This window comes from Carcharodon carcharias, chromosome 4, assembly GCF_017639515.1.
Source record: "Carcharodon carcharias isolate sCarCar2 chromosome 4, sCarCar2.pri, whole genome shotgun sequence".
In the NCBI taxonomy this organism is placed as follows: domain Eukaryota; kingdom Metazoa; phylum Chordata; class Chondrichthyes; order Lamniformes; family Lamnidae; genus Carcharodon; species Carcharodon carcharias.
Genome location: NC_054470.1, coordinates 53,996,835 through 54,014,269, shown reverse-complemented (window position 1 = coordinate 54,014,269; position 17,435 = coordinate 53,996,835).

The window sequence follows — 17,435 nt, the reverse complement described above, 5'->3', positions numbered from 1 at the left end:
TGTTACACTGATCTGTTTACTATTCATTCAGAATATAGTTACTTCATACGGCTGCTGAGAAATGTTATTTTTTCATCGCCAACATAGTTTTTTCTGCTCCCAGATGTTTTGTGTTTATGTGGTGGGCTGATGCTACCAAATGCACTGTGCAAATAAACCTTGGAAATCCAAAAATTACCAGATGACTCCAGAATTTTTGTCACTGTATACCACAAAATGTGGATATTTTGTTGAATATGTTGCTATTTTCACACTGCAAAAAATTGGCAAGACAAACAGCTTTCAAATGTGTTTTGCTATATCTGTTCACTATAATTACTGTGTACACATTTATGTTTGTGTCTGGCTGAAACCAATATTAGCCATAATACCTACCACATGCATTAGATTTGGGTACAATGTAGCTTAATGGAATGACAAAGCCAGCTTTATATTTCAACTGCATCCTTCTGAAAACAGTCAACACAAATTGTAAGAATAACATATTTATCACAGGTTTACAAGGGGTTCCAGTCCATTATAACTCCATTAAGAAACAGTAAAAGCCACAACAAATTCAAGAAAGGAATCATTATAATATCAATATAGTAAGGAGCAACTTGTTCAGTTGCTGCCTACTGATTTTCAGACCTCACTTCTGGCTGGCATTAACCCAGCTTGTTCAAATGACAGAACTCCCACAAGATTTCAGTTATTCCTTCATGAATATTGGAATACTGTTTAATATGTACAAAATATTCATTGTCCCCTTTATGTACATTTTCTAAATCGATCCACTGAGTAGTAAAGTCATCCAGCACATCAAACATATGACTTCCATCAGTTGTAGGAGAGACTGCCATCTAGTGCTTTGAAAGCTGGCTCAGTTAAAATGTTCATAAATTAACTGGGTTAGCTCTTAATTCAGCAGAAAGATACAGGATTGGGCCAGGTAAAAGGTCAGAAATACTGAAACAGGAATGATTAATGGAGAACAAATTGCAAAAATTGACCTTTTCCTGCCTGAATATGCTAATACAGTACTCTTAAAAGAGGGTGTTAGCAATGTAATCACTCATTATGGCCACCATGTCCAGGTCACTTTGGGTGGTAGATACAAATGCTGACTCACGATTCCTTTAAACAAAGAAGAACAGTTTTCAATTCTTAGACAAGCCTACTGTGGTCTTCAAATATTTAGCAATACATTTCGTGAGGCATACAACCATTACACAGCACACCCAAGATCTTTCAGTATGAAGATTCACCCAATGGCATTGCTGATGGTGAATCAGAGCATATATATATATATAACTGAACCTATTAATCCTGACAATAACCATCCTTCACAGACCCAGCAAGTACTTGTTTTCAAACTTTTTTTTAATTCAATCATAGGATGTAGGCATTACTGGCTAGGCCAGCATTTATTGTCCATTTCTAATTGTGTTTAAGAGTCAACCACATTGCTGTGGGTCTGGAGGCACATGTAGGCCAGACCAGGTAAGGATAGCAAATGGTAGATTTCATTCCTAAGGGATACTAGTGAACCAGATGGGTTTTTACAACAATCACCAATGGTTTCATGGTCATCATTAGACTTTTAATTCCAGATTTTAATTGAATTCAAATTCCACCATCTGCCATGATGGGATTCAAACCTGCATTGCCTTCAAACATTGCCCTGGGTCTCTGAAATACTAGGCTAGTGACAATACCACTATGCCACTGCCTCCCCTAAATTTTAATCGCAGGCTCTAGCGAGAAACTCCTCCATAACGTCACTCTTCCCTATCTCTGTAATCTCTTCCAGTCCTACAACCCTCTGAGAGCTCTCTGCTCCTCCCATTCTGGCCTCTTGTGCATCCCCAATTTTCAGTGCTCCACTATTTGTGGCCTTTCAGGTGCCTAGGCCATAAACACTAGAATTCCTTCCTCTTTGCCCCCATTCCCCTTTTTCCTCCTATAACACACCCTTAAAACATACCTCTCATCTGTCCTATTAACTCCTTACGTGGATGGTCTCCAAACTTGTTTGCTAACATAGCTGCAAAGTGCCTTGTGATGTTGTACTACATTAAATGCAATATATAAAAACAAGTTGTTGTTGAGATAGTGGCCAAGTCTCTGAGCGGAATTTTCTGCTCCCGCCAGCGGCTGGAAACGTGCTGTGTGGAGGCATTAAATTTGGTGTGATTGAATAAGTCATTTTCCCACTGGCAGAAAATTAGTTTGGAATTTTCTTCTCCCAACTTTGATGCCTGGTTAAAGGTGGGTCGAGTTTCTCGCTGATCTGTGTGGGGAACCACATGTGTGGGTAGATGCATTAGCATCTCATAAGAGAGCAGTAAAAGGCCAACTGTTGGAATTACATTCCCCTTCCAAATTAAGCACCCCACCAGCAGAAAATTAGAACAGTCTATTTTAGGGCTATAAAAGTGATGCGCACCTAGCGAGCTTCAGTTCATCCATGACTTGGAGGTCAGAAAATACTGTTTTCACCTTCCTTTAGTAGCAAAATTTTGGGTGCCTGTGGCACAAACTGCTCCAAGGCTGGACACGGAAGGTAAGACCAGCAAGAAGGGGTAAGATGGAGGCAGGCCAAGGGGAGGAGTGGAACATGAGAAGGAAGGGAGAGACAGAGGCAGGACTAGGGGGTGGGGGAGCACAAGACGGGAGGGCTGAGATGGAGACAGGGATACGGGGTGGTCAAGAAACGGTGTGGAGTAGGGGCAAGATTTATAAGACTGTCCAAGGAAGAGTAATAGGCTGCCCTGGGGCTGTAAGGGCCACATTAGCAGGCTCTGCATGGCACGTGCATCTTGGTCCTGGTCTTGACCGGGAAGGCAACTTTGGACAGTGACAGTTGTACAGAGTGTGGTGTGCAGGGTGTGGTCAGTCACCTAAGACATTTGGTCCTGAGGGCTCAAACCATGGTATTGTGAGTCAGAGGTCATATAATGTTCAGGGGAGACATCTGGATCTTGTAAGTGGGTAGCTGAAAAGCTATGGGGATAGTGGATGGCCTCCTGGGGATGGTAGAATCCTGAAGAGTAAGGATGTGTGTGGCATTGAGAGGGGTGGGGTCAGGTCAACAAATGGCATGGAGACATCATGTGGGGGAAGAATAGGAATATCCGCATGAACAATGATGAGGTCAAGGATGAAAGCGGAGGTTAGTGAGTGACAGGAGAATTGGGAATTATGAGGCAGTGAGTATGGAGTAGGGTGTGAGGAATTTGGTGGGTGATGGGGTGGTTGGAAGTTGGTCTCACTCATGAAAGTCAACAGCACCATTTTCCCATCCATCTAGGAATGATGCAGTTTGAAAATAAGCAAGAAAAAAATTGATCGGTGAGGGGCCCTGTAAGTGTGTAGGAGGGGTTCAGCCAAACATTTTTTGGCCTATCGAATAGGCACCCTATAAATTTCCTGCTCAAACCATGGAGAGCATTGATCAGCTGAATGCTAGACCTGAGGGTCTAATGCACAATGAACGAGATTAGTCCCTCTACTAATGGTGCACATTGAGGCAAGAATTCATTAGGTTTAGGTGCTGCAGTCTTAATTGGCTTCCGATCCTTACAAAGCATGTGAGAATAGATCTAAGGTCAAATAATCAAGGGCCATGGCTGCTGCACAGAAGCAACATGGACCCTACAAGCCTCAAAGTTCCCAGTGTATTGGTCATAGCATTTTTTAAAAATTATTCATTCATAGGGTGTGGGCATCGCTGACTAGGCCAGCATTTATTGCCCAACCATAACTGTCCTTGTTCAGAGAGCATTTGAGAGTCAGCCACATTCCTGTGGGTGTGGATCACATGTAGGCCAGCAGATTTCCTTCCCTAATGAACATTAGTGAACTTGATGGATTTTACAACAATCAACACTGGCTTCATGGTTATCATCAGATTTTTAACATTTTTTTTTATTGAATTCAAGTTTTACTGTCTGTCATGGTGGGATTTGAACCCAGATCCGCAGAGTATTACCTTGGGTCTTTGGAACATTAGGCCAGTTATAATACCACTATGCCACTGCCTCCTCATGCACCATGACCTCAGGCACCATGCTTGCAGAAAGGACATATGTGCAGCTAGTGAGCATTGATAGTTATAGTCAAGGTCACTGGAGGAGGAGAGCCAAAAAGCCTGACTGTGGGTTATAAGCCATGGATCTTTTGACCCTAATTAAGACCCTCATTGTGAATACTCAGTCACGTCTGAGGGGAAAGCTCATCGTCCTGTCATCCTCCAGGATTATAGCATCCTGCAAGGGGTGGACTTGATACATCATGTACAAACTGAGGGTAAGTCGACAGCTAAAGACTGGATTCCTACCTTGTATATGGAGGGAGACCATTCAAGGGGAACTGCCATTGATTGTTCAATTCCATCCGTTCATAGATATGAGGAGGACTGGAGAATGCAGGCTACAGGCAACACTGTCTTGTTGGTAACTTTGATTGGAATGAGGAGAATAAGGGCCCATTGCCATTTGGCACAGCTCAGGGAAGACCATCGTCCTGAGGAACAAAAGGCAACAGGGCCCTAGGAAGTCCCAGATGTTGCCAAGGAGAGACCAAATCTATGAAGACATTTGATGTGACCAAGGGCCTACAGAAAACGGAACTCATACATGGAGATGAGCAAAAGACAGTGCCACAGGCATTTTCGCTAGTAAGACAATAAGACATAGGAGCAGATGTAGGCCATTCGGCCTACTGAGTCTGCTCCATCATTCAATGAGATCATGGCTGATCTAATAATCTTCAACTCCATTTTCTTGCCTTTTCTCCATAACCCTGGTCCCCTTACTGATTAAAAACTTGTCTATCTCAGCCTTAATGACCCAGCCTCTACAGCCCTCTATGGTAATGAATTCCACAGATTCACTATCCTCTGAGAGAAGAAATTCCTCTTAATTTCTGTTTTAAATAGGTGCCCCCTTACTCTGAGATTATGCCTTCTGGTCCTAGACTATTCCACAAGGGGAAACAACTTCTCAGCATCTACCCCGTCAAGCCCCCTAAGAATCTTATATGTTTCAATAAGGTCACCTCTCATTCTTCTAAACTCGAATGAGTACAAGCTCAACCTACTCAACCTCTCCACATAAGAAAATCCCTCCATCCCTGGGATCAACCCAGTGAACCTCCTCTGGAATGCCTCCAATGCCAATGTATCTTTCCTTAGATAAGGGACAAAAACTGTTCACAGCATTCCAAATCTAACTAGTGCCTTGTATAGTTTTAGCAAGACTTCCCTATTTTTATGCTACATTCCCTTTGAAATAAAGGCCAACATTCCATTTGACTTACCTATTACCTGCTGAACCTGTATGCTGGCTTTGTGTTTCATGCAGGAGGACCCTCAAATCCCTCAGTGCCGCTGCTTTCTTCAGTCTTTCCCCACTTAAGTAATATTCAACTCCTCTATTCTTCCTGGCAAAGTGCATAACCTTACATTTTCCCACATTATATTTCATCTACCATGTTTTTTCCCACTCACCTAACCTGTCTATATCCCTCTGTAAACACTTTATGTCATCCTCACCATTTGCCTTCCCACCTATTTTTGTGTCATTCGCAAACTTGGCGATAGTATATTCATTTCCCTCATCAAAGTCATTAATATATATTGATTAAGGATGTGGTGGCTCATATTTTCCACAGTACCCATAAGGAATTCATGCTGCACAACTTGGAGGGCATCTAATACCAGTTGCTCTGAAGGTTACCGGTGCACTGAACATTTTTGCTAACGGATCCTTCCCAAGCTCCACTGGTGACCTTTGCGGAACCTCACAATCAGTGACACACAAAAGCATAAGGGATATGACAGATGCCCTTTTCATTAAAGCTCACCATTGGGTGCATGGTTGAAGCAAGCAAGGCCGCCAGATTTACAGTGATCTCAGGTTTCCCACAGGCGCAGGGCGCCATCAACTGCACCCATATGGCCTTGAGACCTCCCTGGCAGCAGCCTGTGAGATTCATTAACAGAAAATTCACTCTCTAAATGTCCAGCTCATTTGTGAACATGGAAAGCAGACCCAGCATATTTGTGCCAGGATCCCAGGGAACTTATACAACTCTTACATTTTGAGCTATTCCCAGATGCCAGGGATATTTGAGGAACTTCAGCACTTAGAGGGTTGGCTCCTCAGTGATAAGGTGTATAAGGGGTGCCCCAGAAGAAATAGCTAATGAAGCCTATTCGTCGGCCGGAGAGGGCATCTGAGGAGAGATAAACTGCTGCACATTCCATCACAAGGTCCTTAATAGGAGAAACTATTGGCCTCTTAATTATGTGTTTCCGATGTTTGAACAGGTCAGGTGGGGCTCTGCAATACTCACCATAGAGGGTGTCACGCATTATCATTGTTTGCTGCATCCTGTACAACCTAGCGCTGCAAAGGGGGATATGTTGCCAGGGGGAGGCATTGAGGAGTTAGGTGTCTCCTCAGGTGAGGAGTTCTTGGAAGGGGATGACTCTGAGGAGGGTGAAGATTCAGATGAGCCACATGACAATGTCATCGTATGGGATACAACACAGCAGATGTGCCTATGACACCTCATAGCTACAAAGTTTCAAGAGGAATAAGCTGAAAACAAGATTTCACAATCAAAGTTCTCTTCAGACAGGGGATTCAACAAATCCTTCATTCTCAGCATCACCATATCAGGAAAGGTCAAAAACCTAACAACGATCACAGAAACAGCATAAATCAACCTTCTTCCTTAAAGATGGCATCATCCGTGGAAGGCACAGTAGCCTAAGGAAGATGTGGCTGCTGTGGAATATGATTAGACCTCCATTAATGCAACACCCTAAGCATCTACATATGGTGCAGTCCTTTCATCCATGGCATCAACAAGTCAGTGGCCATGGCATCCTTCACGTAGCTGAAATGCCATTGCACACATGGATGAACTCATGCCAATATGACAGCAGCTAGCAATGCAGCACCAACAGGAAAAACATTTGTCAATTGCTGGTGCCTGATAGTCTCAGGAGAGAGCAACATCTGCACAGCCACATCTCTCCAAACTCCAGCTGTCATGCATGAATAATGCAGAGGCCTCATCTTGCTACTGAGCCCCAATATGTCTTCAGACATTAGGATACAGTGACTTGTTACCCTTCAGCATGCACCAAAAACTGCGAGTTATGTTTGCATTATGTCCACGGAGAGTGGCTCAGCAGGATATTTGTTTCATTTTTTACAAATACACATGACACTGCATTCATCGGAAGCCTGCCAAGTCTATATCCTACATTGCCTTGGTATTTGGGAGAAACATAACCAATCAGTATTGACAGAACAGACAATGACAACTTCTTCCCTTCATAGGTCCTGCTGAGGACTCAGGAGATGTGCCAAAGCATTGCTTTCATAGTAATACAGTCCTTGACATTGTCTATCTCACAAAGGCCAATTCTTTCTATCAACCCTAAGTCAATGAGTGCACAGTCATGCAATGTATTCCATATTGAGTTACAGAAGGATTCTGTAAAGCACCGCTAGGCAATCGTTCATGAGCAAAGTAGGAACCTCACAGGTAAGTGGATGGCTTCATCAGGATGAGCAAACACCTCTGACATCACACACTCATTCCCCTCTACCGGGCATTTCAAATGTCACCAAATGGAACATAATACCATCGCTTCATGTCATGCATGGGAAGTGGGAACTAAGAAATGGATAATGTTCAGCCTTAAACGTGATGACGTAAAAATGCTGCAGGGAAGCTTGAAAGGCTATCGTGCTTGACGCTGAACACTACTTTGCCCTAAAACTCACTGTCATAAAATAAACCATTTCAAAGTGCACTTGGGAGAAAAGATTCCAACATTCATCATGACAAATATATGTTACGTCCACAAACTATAGACTTCAGTGCGACAGTTTCAAGATAAGACCATAAGACCATAAAACATAGGAGCAGAAATTAGGCCATTCGGCCCATCGAGTCAGCTCTGCCATTCAATCATGGCTGATAAGTTTCTCAACCCCATTCTCCCGCCTTCTCCCCATAACCGTTGATCCCCTTACCAATCCAAAATCTATCTATCTCGGTCTTAAATGCACTCAATGACCTGACCTTCTGTGGCAATGAATTCCATAGATTCACCACTCTCTGGCTAAAGAAGTTTCTCCTCATCTCTGTTCTAAAAGGTCTTCCCTTTACTCTGAGGCTGTGCCCTCGGGTCCTAGTCTCTCCTACTAATGGAAACATCTTCCCCACTCCCACTCTATCCAGGCCTTTCAGTATTCCGTAAGTTTCAATCAGATCCCCCCTCATCCTTTTAAACTCCATTGAGTATAGACCCAGAGTCCTCAAACATTCCTCATATGTTAAGCCTTTCATTCCTGTAATCGTTCTCATGAACCTCCTCTGGACCCTCTCCAGGGCGAGCACATCCTTCCTGAGATATGGGGCCCAAAATTGCTCACAATATTCTAAATGTGGTCTGACCAGAGCCTTATAAAGCCTCAGCTGCACATCCCTGCTTTTATATTCTAGTCCTCTAGAAATAAATGCCAACATTGCATTTGCCTTCCTAACTACCAACTCAACCTGCAAGTTAACCTTAAGAGAATCCTGGACTAGGACTCTTAAGTCCCTTTGCACTCCAGATTTCTGAATTCTCTCCCGGTTTAGAAAATAGTTTATGCCTCTATTCTTCCTACCAAAGTGCATATCCTCACACTTCCCCACGTTGTATTCCATCTGCCACTTCTTTGCACATTCTCGTAACCTGTCCAAGTCCTTCTGCAGCCTCCCCGCCTCCTCAATACTACCTGTCCCTCCACCCATCTTTGTATCATCTGCAAACTTAGCCAGAATGCCCTCAGTTCCTTCATCTAGATCATTAATGTATAAAGTGAAAAGTTGTGGTCCCAACACTGATCCCTGCGGAACTCCACTGGTCACCGGCCGCCATCCTGAGAAGGATCCCCTTATCCCCACTCTCTGCATCCTGCCAGACAGCCAATCTTCTATCCATGCTAGTACCTTGCCTCTAACACCATGGACTCTTATCTTACTGAGCAGCCTCCTGTGCGCACCTTGTCAAAGGCCTTCTGGAAGTCCAAGTAGATAACATCCATTGGCTCTCCTTTGTCTAACCTGCTCATTACCTCCTCAAAGAATTCTAACAGATTTGTCAGGCATGACCTCCCCTTGATGAAACCATGCTGACTTTGCCCTATTTTATCATGCACTTCCAGGTATTCTGAAATCTCATCCTTAATAATGGACTCTAAAATCTTACCAACGCCGAGGTCTGGTTAATCGGCCTGTAATTTCCCGTCTTTCGCCTCACTCCCTTCTTAAACAGGGGGGGTTACATTAGTGATTTTCCAGTCCTCTGGGACCCTCCCTGACTCCAGTGATTCCTGAAAGATCACCACTAATGCCCCCACTATCTCTTCAGTTATCTCCTTCAGAACTCTGGGGTGTAATCCATCTGGTCCAGGTGATTTATCCACCTTCAGACCTTTCAGTTTTCCTAGCATCATATGGTAATGGCCACCATACTCACCACTGCCCCCCCCCCCCCCGACTCTCTTAAACTTTGGGGATGTTACTCGTGTCTTCCACCATGAAGACTGACGCAAAGTACCTATTCAGTTCCTCCGCCATTTCTTTGTTCCCCACTACTACTTCTCCAGCGTCATTTTTCAGCGGCCCAATGTCCACTTTTGCCTCTCTCTGATCCTTTATATATCTAAAAAAAACTCTTCAATCTTCTTTTATATTACTGGCTAGTTTACCCTCATATTTAATCTTCTCCCTCCTTATTTCTTTTTTAGTTGTCCTCTGTTGATCTGTAGGCTTCCCAATCCCCTGGCTTCCCACTGCTCTTCGCCGCATTGTATGCTTTCTCTTTAGCTTTTATGCTGTCCCTGACTTCCCTTGTCATCCATGGTTGCCTTGTCCTCCCTTTAGTATGCTTCTTCTTCCTAGAGATGAATCTTTGCTGTGCCTCCCAAATTACTCCCAGAAACTCCTGCCATTGCTGTTCCACTGTCTTTCCTGCTAGGCTCATCTCCCAGTCAATTCTGGCCAGCTCCTCCCTCATGCCTCTGTAGTTGCCTTTGTTCAATTATAATACCGTTACATCTGATTCCAGTTTTTTCTCTCAAATTGCAGGGTAAATTCTTTCATATTATGGTCACTTCCTCCTAAGGGTTCCTTCACCTTAAGCTCCCTTATCAAATCTGCCTCATTACATGTACTAAATCTAGAATTGCCTGTTCCCTAATGGCTCCACCCACAAGCTGCTCCAAAAAGCCATCTCGTAAACATTCTACAAATTCCTTTTCTTGGGATCCACTACCAACCTGATTTTCCCAGTCTACCTGCATATTGAAATCCCCCATGATCACTGTAATCTTGCCTTTCTTACACGCCTTTTCTATCTCCTGGTGTATCTTGTGCCCCACATCCTGACTACTGTTTGGAGGCCTGTACATAACTCCCATTATGGTTTTTTTACCTTTGCAGTTCCTCAACTCTACCCACATAGATTCTACATCAGCTGACCCTACATCATTTCTTGCTATCGATTTAATTTCATTTCTTACTAACAAAGCAACCCCACCCCCTCTGCCAACCTGCCTATCTTTTTGATGGGATGTATATCCTTGGATATTTAGCTCCCAGTCCTGATCCCCTTGCAGCCATGTCTCCGTGATGCCCACCACATCATACCTGCCAATTTCAATCTGTGCCACAAGTTCATTTACCTTATTTCGTTTAGTGCATGCATTCAGATACAAACCTTCAGTCCTGTATTTCCCGTCCCCTTTCTCATTGTCGTCCCTTTATCTGATGTGCTTGAAGTTAGATTCCTAGCCCTTTCCAAACACTCTGTCCTATTTTGTGTTCTGGGGATTTTAATAGCCTCTCCTGGGCTCTCCTTTCTTTTCAGTTTTTTCATAATTTTCCATGAAGTTTAATCCACCCCTCCACATGCTAACCTGCTGTTTTGTTTCCTATTAGTCATACTTCGTGGAGTTTTACCCTTCCCTCCCACCCCCCACTTTCTAGTTTAAAGTCCTGATGACCACCCTATCTACCCTTTGCACTAGAACATTGGTCCCAGATCGGTTCAGGTGGAGACCATCCCAACGATACAGATCCCTCCTGTTCCAATACTGATGCCAGTGCCCCACGAAATGGAACCCCTCTTTCCCGCACCACTCCTTTAGCCACGTATTTACTTCCCTTATTCTCGTGTCCCTATGCCAATTTGCACGTGGCTCAGGTAGTAATCCGGAGAAAATGACCCTTGAGGGCCTGTTCTTTAATTTAGTTCCTAGTTCCTGATAATCCCCAAACAGGTCCTCTTTCCTAGTCTTACCTTTGTTATTTGTCCCGGTGTGGACCACAACAACTGGATCCTCCCCCTCCCACTCCAATATCCTTTCAAGCCAGTCAGAGATGTCCCTCACCCTGGCACAGGGCAGGCAACGTACCAGGCGGGACTCTCGATCCTGCTTACAAAGGATGCTATCAATTCCCATAATTATAGAATCCCCTACAACTACCACTTCCCTTTTTGCACCCCCCCTCTTGAACAGCCTCCTATGCTACGTGCCGTGGTCAGCTGGCTCATCCTCCCTACAGCCCTGTTCCTCATCCACACAGGGAGCAAGTACCTCGTACCTGTTGGACAAGGTCAAGAACCGAGGCTCGTCTGTTCCTGAACACAGGATCCGTCTACCTGCCTCACTTGCAGTCACAACCTGCTGACCCTGACCACTGACCGAACTTGAGGTACTTAATCTACCGGGTGTGGCCGCCTCCTGAAACAAAGCAACCAGGTAACTCTCCCCCTCCCAGATGTGCCACAGCGTCCGGAGCTCAGACTCCAGCTCATCAATTCTGAGCAGGAGTTCCTCCAGCAACCAACACTTGCTGATAATCTCTAACCTTGATAAGCAATTCTCCTCAGGCCAAATAATGTCTGCCTGAGATCCAAGGTTCACAGGTGTATTGTCCAGCTATCATTCTGGTATATGAAGTGCCTTTGTTCATGTTGCAGATGTGAAAATAAAGACAAACCACTGTGATGAGATCGAGTGAGAGTTAATGGAACTGAGGATTCAGATGGGAACTGGATCCTTTTTTGGCCCTTGAATGAACATGGGACCTTGCATCATGTCAATTAGCCATTGATTATTTGAGACTTGGAGAACAATAAATTCAAAATATATTAACCATGAAAGGTATATACAATGAATGAACACCAATGCCACCATTGTGCATTCCAAACTTCATAATTTTTTGTACTCAACCGCTACACCTAGGTGCAACCTGACTTCAACAGAGGTGAAGGCAGTGTGCTGATTGCTATGTCCTGCTGTCTGAGATGACTTTGGCAGACATCCTCTGATGGCCCGCGGCCTGGAGGGCCCTGACCTGCTAAGGGTCTCCTGCTCTGGGGCAGGTGCACTCTCCTCGCCTGACCTGTTAGAGTTGATGGGGTCACTGACGGAGGGGATCTAGAGTGGCAGGACACTTGGAGTGTGCTGGGTGGATGTCCCATGGGGTGTCTGGCTGGCGATTTTCCTCCCTTGGGGTGCCTGAGGACCCCTCCCTGGCTCCTTGAGGGAAAGGGACACCTGGAGGGAGGTCAAGGTGCCTGGTCCCCAACTCAAAATGGCAGTGCTGGAGCATACCCACGGCTAGAGTGATGGTCTAAGTGAAAATCCATCAGAAGCTGCTGGACCTGGGTCTCCAAGGCAGCCGCCACCCTTCCCATGGAGAATTGGATGGGCTCGCATGTCGGAGCCACAACATCACACAGAACGTGGAAGGACTCCTTCATCCTTCGTTCCAGTCTGGTGACGGCCTCTGGCAACTCTGCCTGATGTTACCCTGCCTGTCGCTGCATCTCCAGCATTCCTCTAGGACTGATTCCAGAGGCTCGTCATTGGACTCCAACTCATCAGGGGGCCTGGTCTCCAACAGTCCTCCAACTGTCAGAGACCTCGGCTGTCACTGCCTCTGCATGCTGTGGACCTCTGTCTGTGAGGTGATCACCAGATTGTGAACCTGAACCTACTCTAGAACCAAGTCTCACCAGGTGCCTGTATCGGCGCTGGCAGTGGATCCCCCCTCTGATCATCACACTCTCCCTTTTGTGGGAGATTTTGTCCTGCATTAATACAGATGGATTGACTATGATCACAATAGGTGAAAGAGCAGTTCAGAAGCATGCATGCCTGTTGTGTGTGCTGACCCCTCCTCAGTAAGTGATTAAGACACCGTTTGTGCAGGATCTTACTGTGCAGGATCTTGTGCAAGCTGGCAGACATTCAGTGCTGGTCGTGTGTGACATCCCTGTGGATTCTAACCCTTAGGCTATATGATGCCCTTATGAGCAGGAGAGCATGGAGTGAGTAGAAGTTTCACTTACCCTGGCAGAGTGCAGTAGATCATTTATCCTTTCTCTGCACTGCAGGGCAGTCTTTTTTTTGTTTCCCCAGTGTACTGACCTCCTCAGCGACCTCCTCCCAGGCCGCCGAGATCAGGTGGGAGGGCCTCCCACTCCCATCCTGAGGAAAGAGTATCTCCCGCCTTTCCTGGACGGCCTGGAGGAGAATCCCCAGGAGGCCTTGCTGAACCATGGAGCGGAGGGTTTGGTTCTTTTAGGCACCATTGAGAACCTGAATGAAATGACACACCTGGTCGGCAGATAGTGAATGTCTGCCCGGGTGCTGCACAAACATGGCACCGGGACCTTCAAGCCCATGAGTCATGGTGGAACAGGCAAACCTCTGCCTGCCCCGCCACACGAGTCGGCGAGCCCCACGCTGATGCATAACAGTGAGCTGAAAAATAGAAGATCACACGGGTTCATCTGCCCCATTGCCCAGTGGAATCATGCCAACTTTCCTGCCCGCCACCGCACTTAGTGTCCAGAATGGAAAAATCTGCCCGTTATTTCCAGCCAGTAAGAAATGCTTGTGCCTGTCTGTTCTGAGCTCAAGGTGGTTTGTTTGTCTGTCTCCCTAATCCTCCACCCGCTGTAATGCATCTGCCTCTGTACATCTCTCTCCCCCCTCTCTCTCTCTCTTTAAATTGCTCTGCGCTCCTTGCAGCAGAATGTTGATGAAAAAATGTTAGTTGGAGCTCTGATGGCTCAAGTTTCTTCTTTAATTCTGTTTTTCTATTTATTTATCACAGCTCAGTTGTGTTTAAGTCCAATGAACAAAGTGCCACTAACATGCATTTCAGTAATGTTGCTGCCAAGACAAGGCTAAGGCCAAGGCATGGGCATAGGAGTGGTGCAAAAGCTGCATGTGGATCAGATTGGTAAGCCTTTGCAGTGAATAAGTGGTAACTAAATGGAAAGTGGGAGTGAGACTAGTGACAGCTGATGCAAAACTAAGTTATGGTAGGCAAGAACGTTGAAAAAACTAAGGCTGTTAAAATCAATAACTCAAAAGGCAAAGAAAACATAGGCTTGGTCGACCAATCAAGAGGAGCCATTGCTACGCACCATGGGACCAGCATTATTCCAGGTAATAGAACATCAATTTTGATGCTTCTTCAAATTCTCTAACTTTCTACCTGTACCCTAACTGGACAGGACAGGAACCTTCCAGAAGGGCATGTGCCATAGTTAGAGAACTGCTATTCGAGACAATCAGAAATGGAACAAATTTCATTCAATCCCAATGACAATCAGATCTTTAACCAATTATTTTTTAGTTAATGTATCAACATATCATTATTTGTTTTTGCTGGGACTCAGTTTGGCACCTCAGTCACTCAGGGCAGAAATAATTCTTGTAATATCTTGTTTTGTTTGAGGCTTATCAAGTTAATAAATGATCCTGTAGCTTAGCCAATACTGTCTGAACTCCAGAGAATGATGTTAAGAGGAAAAAAAAAGGTAGCATTAAGCTGAGCTATCATTGATGTACTGGGTTAGCATGTCTGGTGGTGACTGGAGCAGAAACAAATTCAAAACTCATATCCCAGAGAGATTCCAGACTGAAGTATATGTTTCTCCCAGTGGCTATTGCCTCTGGAAACAACATCTGCTACAGGGTTTTCTTTGCACACAACAAATCAGAAACTCAAGTCATGCAACTTTGCCAGCTGTAAAATCTGAAAGGATTACATAGAAAAACTTGGTCTCCCATTTCCTGCTCGAGAAGGAGAGGCCCCCTGGAAGAGACTCAGAGTAGGACAATCCATGAAGACTGTTTACTGTCATTAGGTCAGGTATTGTAGTGTACTGATTGTGACAACGTATTAGCAACACAGGCTGTGAGTTCAAATCCAACAACCACAGCTGCCTGTGAAATTGAATTCAATAAATCAGTTAAATTGCAGGCAAAAAGGCCATGAAGATTTCTGGATCGTTGTGAAAAAAATCCTCATCTGATTCATTAATGTTTCTTAGAGTAAATGAATCATGAAGGACTCCAGAATTCTTGAGCCCCAACTTAATCATAGGGTAGAATTGGTCAGTCCTTTGAGGGCCAACAATCATGCATGTTGAGGCCTGCAGAGATTTTAACTGTTGTGACCTTATTTTAATATTCAGCCCCTGACCTCCACCTGAATCCAGTAGAATGTCAGAAATTTGGGTGGCAGGAAACCACTGCAGAGGACCCACAGGAGCAGACCCCAACAGTTAAGCAAGTGGTGAAGGGGGGTAGCAAACATGATCCAGGGTGGGGGGGATTGTGGGCCAGGAGAAACCATGGTTTCCTTCTGGGGCCTTGAAGGAGTATTCCTTCTCCTCATAGCCCATAAAGAAGTTAAAACCAAAATAGCTAACTTTGCTGGGCTTCTTCTGGCCCTCAATCCAGCTGTCTGTGGGGAGACCACCTCTGCTGTCCTGCTAAGTTACAATGAAGCATCAGGCCCTGATAATGTTATCAGAGCACGATCTGTATTTTGAAGAGGATTTTGTCAGCTTGGGGTGGGTGTTCTTGCTGCTTACAATTTCAAATTGCAGTTGGTTTGGTTCTGCCAGGTCTGGTTGCGGAGACTGAGGGGGGGTGGGGGCTGGAAATTGATCGGGTGGAAGGAGGATTCAGTGGGGGGGTGGGGGGGTTAAAATTAAGGCATTGGTTAAGTTTATCACTTGAAATGATTGGTTCAAGAGTGACTGATAGGTAATTTTCAACTTAGCAGGTGAGTGGAAAGCTAGTGATATCAGGCCAGCCATCCATTACACATCTGCTCCAACCTTCCTTTCCCCCATTGAAGGCAACCCGTTTTTCAGATTCTACAGTGTTGCAAAGTTTGAGTTACTTGTCTGTTTAAGACAAACAAAATGCTGCAGCAATAAAAATGGAAAATGTCACAAATAATTAGCAGGTCAGGCAGCATCTGTGGAGAGAAACAGAGTTATGGGGTGGAATCTTTTGGAGGTGATGGAAGTAATGGGAGTCTCAGCCACCAGCTGAAGAGTTGGTGCGACCCCCTCCCCTGCACCATTGCCTGTTTTTGAAGAGGTCCGACACATCTTGTGCCACTCAGGCACTGACAGGCCAGCAAGGATCCCAAGGGCGGAAGACCCGCCCATCAAGAGCTGCCAGCCAATCAGAGGTGCAGCTCTTCAGTACTCAGCAGCACCACTGGGGAGGTGGTGGTTGTTGCTAGCATTACAACTACCTGAGGCCACAGATGAAGGAAGGAGCCAGGCACAGGTGAGTGATGGAAAGTTGGGGTCACTGGGTGGAGGTTGCAGGGGAATGATGGGGTTCGGCAGCAAGGGCAGGGGTGTTGTTTTTTGCGTGACCAACCCCCACCCATTCCCAATGCTGGGTCCCTCGAACAGGCACTGAGGGCATTTTGAATGAGGGAACCCAACCCCACCCCACCCAGCAGGAACATGAAAGCAAACAAACAAACCAGGGTTTGCTTATCATATCTTCCACATGGCAAGCATTTCCCCTCTGCTTGCATTAATTGCCCCTTTAAGGTCCTCAATTGGCAGTGGGGCAGGAAGGCCGCCCATGGGCCTCACAACCCAGATTTAATCGCTGTGAGGCTGGAAGGTGATGGGTTCCTCACCTGCCACCTGTCCCAATGATTAAATGCCCCCCTCTCCACCAAACTCTCCACGGGGGAGGGCACACGGTTCTGCTCATCGTTCCAGGCCGATGACACTGAAATGTTAACTCTGTTTCTCTCCACGGCTACTGCTTGACCTACTAAGTATTTCCAGCATTTTATGTTTTTATTTCTGATTTCTAGCATCTGCAGTGTTTTACTTTTGTTGGAGTGTAAGATCTTGCAGCAAGTGTTGGCTTTAATGGAAAGGAAAATCAGATAGGGCTAACATTCTGATCCAATCCAAAGTTGTCAAGATAAAAAGTAAGGGTTTCCAGGGACATATTTATGGCTAAGATCCTCAAATCTACACAACAATAGGGATTGAGAACTAATTTGGATAGCTGTAGCCTGAA